Source organism: Dipodomys ordii, unplaced genomic scaffold, assembly GCF_000151885.1.
Source record: "Dipodomys ordii isolate 6190 unplaced genomic scaffold, Dord_2.0 Scaffold14, whole genome shotgun sequence".
In the NCBI taxonomy this organism is placed as follows: domain Eukaryota; kingdom Metazoa; phylum Chordata; class Mammalia; order Rodentia; family Heteromyidae; genus Dipodomys; species Dipodomys ordii.
The window spans coordinates 6,958,649-6,967,857 of NW_012267230.1; positions in this window are offsets into that span (position 1 = coordinate 6,958,649).

Here is a 9,209-nt window from a genome sequence, read left to right on the forward strand (position 1 = left end):
CTTCCTTCCTTCCTTCCTTCCTTCCTTCCTTCCTTCCTCCCTTCTTCCCTCCTTCCCTCCTTCCTTTCTCCCTTCATCCTTCCTTCCTTCCCTCCCTTCCATGTTGAGACTGCCAGTTATCTTGCAATATCTATTCCAGCTTCTCTCACTGCTGGGTAAACAGCTGTCCAGAATAATGACTACATTTCCCAGCCTCCCTAGCACCTAGGTATGCACAGGAGAGCAATCCCGAGATTGTGGGCAAGAAAGTGCTATACATACAACTCCCAGGTCATGTTGTTGAAGGAAAGAGGTCATCCCTTCCTGTTACCATGTGGGCTGGAACATGAATGTGATGCACCAGCTTGGGCCACGTGTACAAAGACACAATATCTATAATCCTCACTGCTCGAGAGACTGAGATCTGAGAGTCGTGGTTCAAAAGAGCTCAAGCAGGAAAGTCCTCTAAGAGATTCTTATCCCCAATTAACCACCAAATAGCCAGAAGTGGAGCTATAGCTGGGTAGAGCGCCAGCCTTGAGCAAAAAGGCTAAAGGATTGCACCTAGGCCCTGATTTCAAGGCCCAGTACTGGCACACACACACACACACACACACACACACACACCCCATACCACACCACACACACATCACACACGCACATACACATACGCTCAGTGGTAGAGCGCTTGCCTTGCATGCTTGAGGCCCTGGATTCGATTCCTCAGCACCACAGGAGCAGAAGAAAAAAAAAACAGAAGTGGCGCTGTGGCTCAAGTGGTAGAGCGCTAGTTGTGAGCTGAAGAGCTGAGGGACAGCGCCCAGGCCCAGAGTTCAGGCCCCACAAGCAGACCCCCCCAAAAAAAGACTAGGGTTGAGGGCAACTTCGAAAAACAGTCATTTTATCAGTTCTAACTATTAGAAAAAGAATAAACTTGTATTTTGCTACAACTACTGGGTTTTTAGAGGATGTTTGATACATTCAGTCTAAGTACATCTTTTTTTTTTTTTTTGTCGGTCATGGGGCTTGAACTCTGGGCCTGGGCGCTGTCCCTCAGTTCTTCAGCTCAAGGCGAGTGCTCTACCACTTGAGCTACAGCGCCACTTCCGGTTTTCTGGTGGTTTATTGGAGATAGGAGTCTCACTGTCTCTCCTGCCCGGGCTGGCTTTGAACCGTGATCCTCAGATCTCAGCCTCCTGAGTAGCTAGGATTACAGGCATGAGCTACCAGCGCCCGGCTTCTAAGTACATCTTAATAAATATATTCTTCTGGCTGGGGGCTGGAGGTAGGGGGAAAGCAATGAACTGAAGGATTAGAAGGAACAAGGAAGTACTGGGGTTTGAGCCCATGGCTTTATCTTTGCTAGGAAGGGACTCTCCTGCTTGAGCTATACCTTCAGTCTGGTTATTTTTGAGATAGGGTCATGTTTTTATTCCTGAGCACATACCTGGCGCATGAGCCTTCTATTTACACCTCCCATGGTGGCTGGAATGACAGGCATAGGCCACCATACCCAGCTGCAGGTTGAGATGGGATCTTTTGAACCTTTTCCCCTGGGCTGGTCTTGAACCTCAACCCTCCCAACCTCTGCCTCCTGCGCAGCTAGAATTACAGGTCTGAGCCACCAGCACCTAGCTCTTTGAGTATTCTGACTGCACTTGTGTTTCTGGGGTCTAATGCACAAATTAGTAAGAATACAGAATGGATAAATAGTTCATGGGAAACAGAGCATTGACGAGATTATTGTTATGACCCCTTACAGTAGGGAAACATGGTTTCGTCAGTTCCACGAGCTCTCGTTCTCAGACACAGCATACTTCTCAGACCACAGTGATGAGAATTTATTTCCTATCTTTATTTGGCTGGTTCCCATGCCCCTGCGCTGGGTATCTTGCTCTGATTTTTTTTTTCTCTGCACATCTTTTCCTCCTCATGGCTTGGACCTACTGATAAATGAAGTCCTGGCTTCTAGGCGCAGCTTAGGAAAGGGTTGCTAGTCAGGTTGAGGGGCTCCAGGATCTGAACTGGACTTACTGGAAAACCACCCTTATAGCAGAGGACTAAGAGTGGCAGTGTACGGACAGTGGGAAGAGAAGGAAATCGGTTTTGCTGTTGTTGTTGTCGTTTGCCCGTCCTGGGGTTTGAACTCAGGGCCTAGGTGCTCTCCCTGAGCCTTTTTGTGCCCAAGGCTAGAGCTCTACCACTTGAGCCACAGTGCCACTTTTGGCTTTTTCTGAGTAGTTTACTGGAGGTGTCTCATGTACTTTCTTGCCTGCCTCAGCTTCCTGGGTAGCTAGGATGACAGGTATGAGTCACTGGCACCCAGCAAAGAAGAAAACAATTTTTGAAAAGGAAGAATCAGTAGGGATTGGTTGGCTGAATCAATATAGGACGTGTCAGAAGGAAGGAAAATAAAAGACAGACTTCCTCCATGGTGGGTGATTGAGGAAGAAGGAAGTAGAATTTTTTTAAGCTCAGGCAACCATCCCAAGTTTACCTCTATGTAAATGACCCGGATTAGACTTTTGGAGTTGTCAGATCAGAGGACAACAGCCTAATGACACCTGAACTCTGGATGGCCTTCTCGGGTCCACAGGCCAGGTACAGTGAGATGGTTTGCTTTATTCTGTTGCTGCTGGCACCTGTTTCCCTCTGCCAAGGGAAACATTGCTGCAGTAATACTTTTACTCCACTCTTGGCTGTTGGGGGCTGGAGGTGGACCCAGGACCCAACTGGAATTATTTCTTTATTCCTGACCACAATAATTAGGCCAGGGTGTATAACCCAGTCAGTGCCAGTGGGATCTGCTTAGAAGATACTTTCTATTTCGTGTGTGTGTGTGTGTGTGTGTGTGTGTGTGTGTGTGTGTGTGTGTGTGTGTACCAATCCTGGGGCTTGAACTCTGAACCTGGGCACTGCCCCTGAGCTTTTCTGCTCAAGGCTAGTGCTCTACCACTTGAACCATGCATCTACTTCTGGCTTTTTTTGGTGGTGGAAAATTGACAATAAGAGTCTCATACACTTTTCTGCCCAGGCTGGCTTCAAACCTCGATCCTCAGATCTCAGCCTCTGAAGTAGCTAGGATTACAGGTATGAGCCGCTGCGTCACACACTTTCTTTCTTTCTTTTTTTCATTAGTGAGTTCGAACTCAAGGCCTCATACTTGCTAGGCAGGCCCTCTACCACCTGAACCATACTCTGCTCCTTGCTCCCCTCCCCATTCCTGCTAAACTTAGAGTTAGAAAGTTTACTCCTAAAGCTGTCAATAAGTCACCAGTGGGGAAGGTTTGCCTAAGAGTGATGTCAGCAAGGAAAAACAAAGCCAAGGGATACACTGGAAGAAGGACCAAACGCTGGTGGCATTTTTAAACACCTGCTTGCAGCCATACCTGAAGCCGGATGACCCCAGGAAACTTGAGTCAATTCATTTTCTTTTTGACTTAAGTCAGAGCTGGATTTCTGGTATTGGTCAGTGAAAGAGAATAACTCTGAACATAAATTTTGCAAGCAAGAACACTTATACAACTTGTCTGTAGTGCTATGGAGATCAATGTTATGTTTTATAGCAAATTTTGGGGTTTTTTTGCAGCATGGATTTGAATTAACAGGTTTACGCTCTAGACTTTCCATGGCTACCACAGCCTACTTTCTTACAACAAACAAGCTATGTGATGGCTAGTTGAAAAACATGTATTTATACCAGTTCAAGAGAAATGAGTCTGTCAAAAGTTAACAAGAGGCCAAGCATGGTATTGCATGTTGTAATCCCAGCTACTCAGGAAGCCGAGATCAGGAAGACTGTAGTTTAATACCAGCCTCAGCAAAAAGCTAGTAAGAAGCCCATCTCAACAAACAAGCCAGGCATGATGCTGTGCAGCTATGATCCCACTAAGGAAGCCATAGGGAAGAGGATCTTGGTCCTGGCTGGCCCAAGCAAAACCAGGAGACCTTCTGTGTAAAATAACTAAAGCTAAAAGGTGTTGGGAGTATGGTTCAGGTGGTAGAGGGCCTGCCTAGCAAGTATGAGGCCTTGAGTTCAAACTCACTAATGAAAAAAAGAAAGAAAGTGTGTGACACAGTGGCTCACACCTGTAATCCTAGCTACTTCAGAGGCTGAGATCTGAAGATCAAGGTTTGAAGCCAGCCTGGGAAGAAAAGTGTATGAGACTCTTATTGTCAATTTTCCACCACCAAAAAAGCCAGAAGTAGATGCATGGTTCAAGTGGTAGAGCACTAGCCTTGAGCAGAAAAGCTCAGGGACAGTGCCCAGGTTCAGAGTTCAAGCCCCAGGATTGGTACACACACACACACACACACACACACACACACACGAAATAGAAAATATCTTCTAACCAGATGACAGGAGGAGAAGCAATTTTACCAAATTCCTAGTTTCACATTGTGACGACAACAACAGAGAACTAAATTTTGTTTTGCACTTTTTTTTTTTAATCAGTCCTGGGGCTTGAACTCAGGGCCTGGGCACTGTCCCTGAGCCTGTTTATGTTCAAGGCTAGTACTCTATCACTTGAGCCACGGCACCACTTTCAGAATACTGTAGTTTATTAGAGATAACAGTCTCATGGACTTCTCTGCCTGGGCTGGTTTTGAGCTGAGATCTCAGACTCCTGAGTAGCTAGGATTCAGGTGTGAGCCACCAGCGCCCAGGTTTCTTTGGGCTTTTTTTTTTTTTTTACCAACCCAGACTACAAGGAAATGCAGAGAGGTTATCAGATGTTCACTGACTGGATAAAAGAGGAAATATACCAGTTTTTCGAGATGAACATACTTCTCAAATTCAATTTCTGGAAAGAATTTATCTTGAGAACCCTCCTTAAAGGGATCAGCTAAATGAATGAGGGGGAGACTCCAGGGTTCAAGGTCACCAGCAAATAAAGCACTAGCTGGGGTGGGGGGCTGGGACATCTCCAAGATAAGCTGTGGGGGGCAACACAGGAGGAGACTCTGGAGTCCCCTTCACAACAGCGCCCCCTATGGAAAGTCAATGGCATGCAGCCATTTCTGGCCAATGAGCTGTCAGCCACAGTGGCTGGGCCTCTTCTAGCCAAAATATTTAAGAATCAAAATGTGACCCTCCCTGGCCCTGCCACTGTCCCCCCCCCACCTCCCGTTGGGGACAGGTCCACCAGCCTGGGTCCCTGCCTGCACAGAGCCAGGCTTGCCCCACCCCCAACCAGGCCAGGATCCAGGTTCAAAGCCAGCCTGGGCAGGAAAGGCTGGGAGACTTTTATATCTGCTGAGCCACCAAAAAGCTGGAAATGGAGCTGTGGCTCAAGTGGTAAAGCACCAGCCTTGAGCAAAAAAAAAATCTCAGGGATACACCTAGACTCTGAGTTTAAGCTCCAGACTGGTGTGTGTGCATGCATGCACGCACACACACACACATACACACACACACATGCATCTCAGCCAAGTATAGTAGTGTACATCTGTCATTCCAGCACTCAGGAGGCTCAAGCAGAAGGATCATGAGTTCAAAGCCAGCTTGGACAATGTAGCAAAACCCTATCTCAAAATGAAAACAAAATGTATCTCCCTGGGACAAGTTCAGACCTTTTTCTTGATCATGATTCCCTAAAAAGCACAGCACAGAGCTGACTTCCACAGCACTGCCCTTGTGGATGGTCTTGCCAGCCATGAGAGAGACGAAACTCTTTGACTGTAATCTGCTTGTGCACTGCATCGTGGATACTGGTTTCCCTGCGGGGCACCGGTGGAGGACTGTGCACATGCCCCCTCCCCCACATAAACACACCATGTGTGTCTACATTTCCTCCAATGAACTTCTGCATGCAACTACAAAGTGATAGGTATTGTGTGAGTATGCATTCATATCACATGAACACACAGATCAGATAGATGCTAGACAGACAGATGGACAAATGTACCCAGGAGAGAGGGGAATGGGAGCTGAGATATTTGATCTGTCTTTATCTCTTGATTCAGTTCTTTTTTTTTTTTTTTTGGTCAGTTGTGGGGCTTGAACTCAGGGCCTGGGCACTGTCCCTGAGCCTCTTTGTGCTTTGCCACTTGAGCCACAGCATGCCATTTCCCATTTTTGAGTGGTTAATTGGAGATAAGAGTCTCACAGGGACTTTGCTGCCCAGGCTGGCTTTGAACCACAATCCTCAGATCTCAGCTTCCTGAGAAGCTAGGATTACAGGCATGAGCCACTGGCACTGGGCGATTGAGTTCTTTTTTGTGTCCTGTCATGTAACAGGAGCTTGTGTACCAAGAGTCTTCTCCACTGATCAGATACAAAACAGTTCTCTGTTCATTATCATCTGCACAGAGACAAACTCCTACACAAACTAAAAAGTTAAGGCCCCAGGAAAAGGGCCTTGAGAAGAGAGGGAGGAGGAAATGGCCACAAAAAAATAGCATCTGGTATTGACTGTCAGAGGAGGTGGGCGTGGCCTTCTGAGAACCCAGACCTAAATTCCTATTAACCATTAGAGGAGCAGGTACACAGCACCAGCCTGGGAGGCGAGATTGCTGGGTGGCACTGGAGAAAGCACAGAGAGAGCATGGTTTGCCTTGGATTTTTGCTTCACTAGCAACATTGTGAATAGGAGCCTTTGAGCCAATTCTTCCGGTCCTCCTCTTGCTGTCTGACTTGAAGTTTCAAATCAGGGCCCTGATTTCTTGCTTGACTTTTTCCACTCAAATTTGGCCCTCTACTCGAGCCACAGCTCCACTGGTGGCTTTTTAGATGGTTGATTGAACATGAGCATCTCTTGACCTTTGCTGCCCGGGCTGGCATTGAATTGGAATCTGTCAGCTCTCAGCCTCTTATATAGCTAGGATGACAGCCCTGAACCTGGTGCCTGGCAGGTTTTGATACCAATGAAGATTGCTCAAGCAGAAACAGGAACAGGGATTGCAACTTCCTTTCCCCCAATTAAAGGTTTAAAAAAGACAGTCTAGCCAGGCGTCGGTGGCTCACATCTGTCATCCTAGCTACTCAGGAGGCTGAAATCTGAGGACTGCGGTTCAAAGTTAGCCTGGGCAGCAAATTCCATGAGACTCTTATCTCCAATAAACCACCAGAAAACCGGAAGTAGTGCTGTAGCTCAAGTGGTAGAGAGCTTGCCTTGAGCTGAAGAGCTCAGGGATAGGGCCCAGGCCCAGAGTTCAAGCCCCATGACCAACCTAAAAAAAAAAAGAAAAGAAAAGTCTGGTCCAAGATTAAAACCCAAAACAAAACAAGTTCTTTTTTAATGGAGGAAAATGGTAGGCAAGAATTTTCCTACCTCACAAAGCTCTTAAAAAACGAAAGCTGTATGTAGGGAAAATGGTAGGCAAGAATTTTCCTACCTCACAAAGCTCTTAAAAAACGAAAGCTGTATGTAGGGGGAACAGGGAGAGGAAAAGCTGGATCAAGCTGACAGTGACAAGGCCTTTTTTCTCAAGCCCCATTAGGCACAGGTGCTTTAAAAAAAAAAGTCAAAGCCTGGTCAAAGACTGGAGGTCCCAGATGTGAGGGCAAAAACTAGGCAAAAATATAAGGCCCTGGGTTCAAGCCCAGATACTCGCACCAAACCCTGACCCCCCCAAGAAAAAACCCAAACAGCCTCTAATAAGCATGATAAATTGCCTTTCCTCCAACTCTACATATAATTTGTTAACTTTTCACTCAAGTGTTTACTGCAGGATCAACTCTCTCTCCACTTTGGGAAATCACTTTTGCTTTGCTTTTGTTTTTTTTAGGGCGGAGTCTTTATGGAGCCCAAACTGGCCTGGAACTCACCATTTTCCTGCCTCTGCCTTCTATGTGCTGGGATTACAGGCATGAGCTACTATACTTGGGTGCAGCTTCTTTTCTCTCCCCTCTTTCTTTCTTTCAAGTGGGACAACTTTTCCCATGTTATTTTATTTTATGTTCATTTTTATTTTTGGTGCCAGTACTGGGGGCTTAAACTCAGGGTCTCATACTCAAGGCTAGCGCTCTACTACTTAATCCGTACCTCCACTTCTAGCTTTTTTTTTTTCTGGTTAATTGGAGAGAAGAGCCTCACAGACTTTCTTGCCTGGGCTGGCCTTGAGCCACAGTCCTCAGATCTCAGCCTCCTGGGTGGGTAGGATGACAGGCGTGAGCCTGTCCTATTTCTTGCTTAATGATTCTCTTCCCAGAAGTGACCAGCTGTGCTGGCTAGTGTTTATCTCTGAGAACATGGAACCTGAGGTGGCTAGAATTAAATTAAGCAGTAATAGGGTCACCTCTTGTCACCTTATTCCAGGAAATTTTCTGGGGAAAAATTACACAGCATGATTCATTGGACTTTGGTGAAGATGTTTATATCTTTAACCTGACCCTGTGGACTTTCCCAGCAACACTTTCCTCTAAAGCACAGGACCACAACAGCATGCATATTCATCATTGAGTACTGACCTATGGCCTCCGAGCACATGCTCTTCTAATGCACCAGAGACCCAGTCTTCAAACAACCTTATGGGGAAAGATGGATAATTCCCATTTTCTGATGAACAACATGGAAGCCCAGAAAGATGGAGTTATTTATCCAAGTTCACACAGCTGGAGAGAAACCTGTGCCTCTCTATCTTTAGCCCCTAAACTTTGATCAACTTCATCAAGGGTGTTATCAGAGGAAGATGATAAGGATAAGAAGATGACACTTGGGATTGGTGGTTCACCACATATTCTTAGAGGCTCTGCTGGGCCCAATAGACGCCAGAGCTTCCAGTAGCTGTCCATTCCACACCTGAGGACGCCAAAGCCAGAAGGTTCAGTAACTCACCCAGGGTCTTGCAGCCAGAACCAGGGAAGCTCAGACTCCATCTCCAGCTCACAGCCCAGAACCTGCGTCTCCTAACCGGCATACCCTCCCCATGATAAGTCTCCCCACTGACAAATATTTGCCAGGCATCAGGTCTCTTCCCACATCCGGCTTCCTTCTCCCCCATGGTGCCCCAGCTGTTTCTATGGCCTCCAGCCCCTCCCTCTCCTTACCTGTTCCACCGTCCTGAAGAAACTTCCAGATCCTTAGCTATGTCCTCTGGTCAAAACCAGGGAGAAGTGCAGAAACCACTCCTCTTCTTCTCCCCCACTCCCTCCCCCTCTCCCTCCCCCTCTCCCTCCTTCCCTCCCTCCCTCCCTCCCTTCTTCCTTCCTCCCTTCCTTCCTTCCTTCTTTCTTTTTTTTTTCTTTTGCCAGTCCTGGGGCTTGAACTCAGGGCCTGGGCACTGTT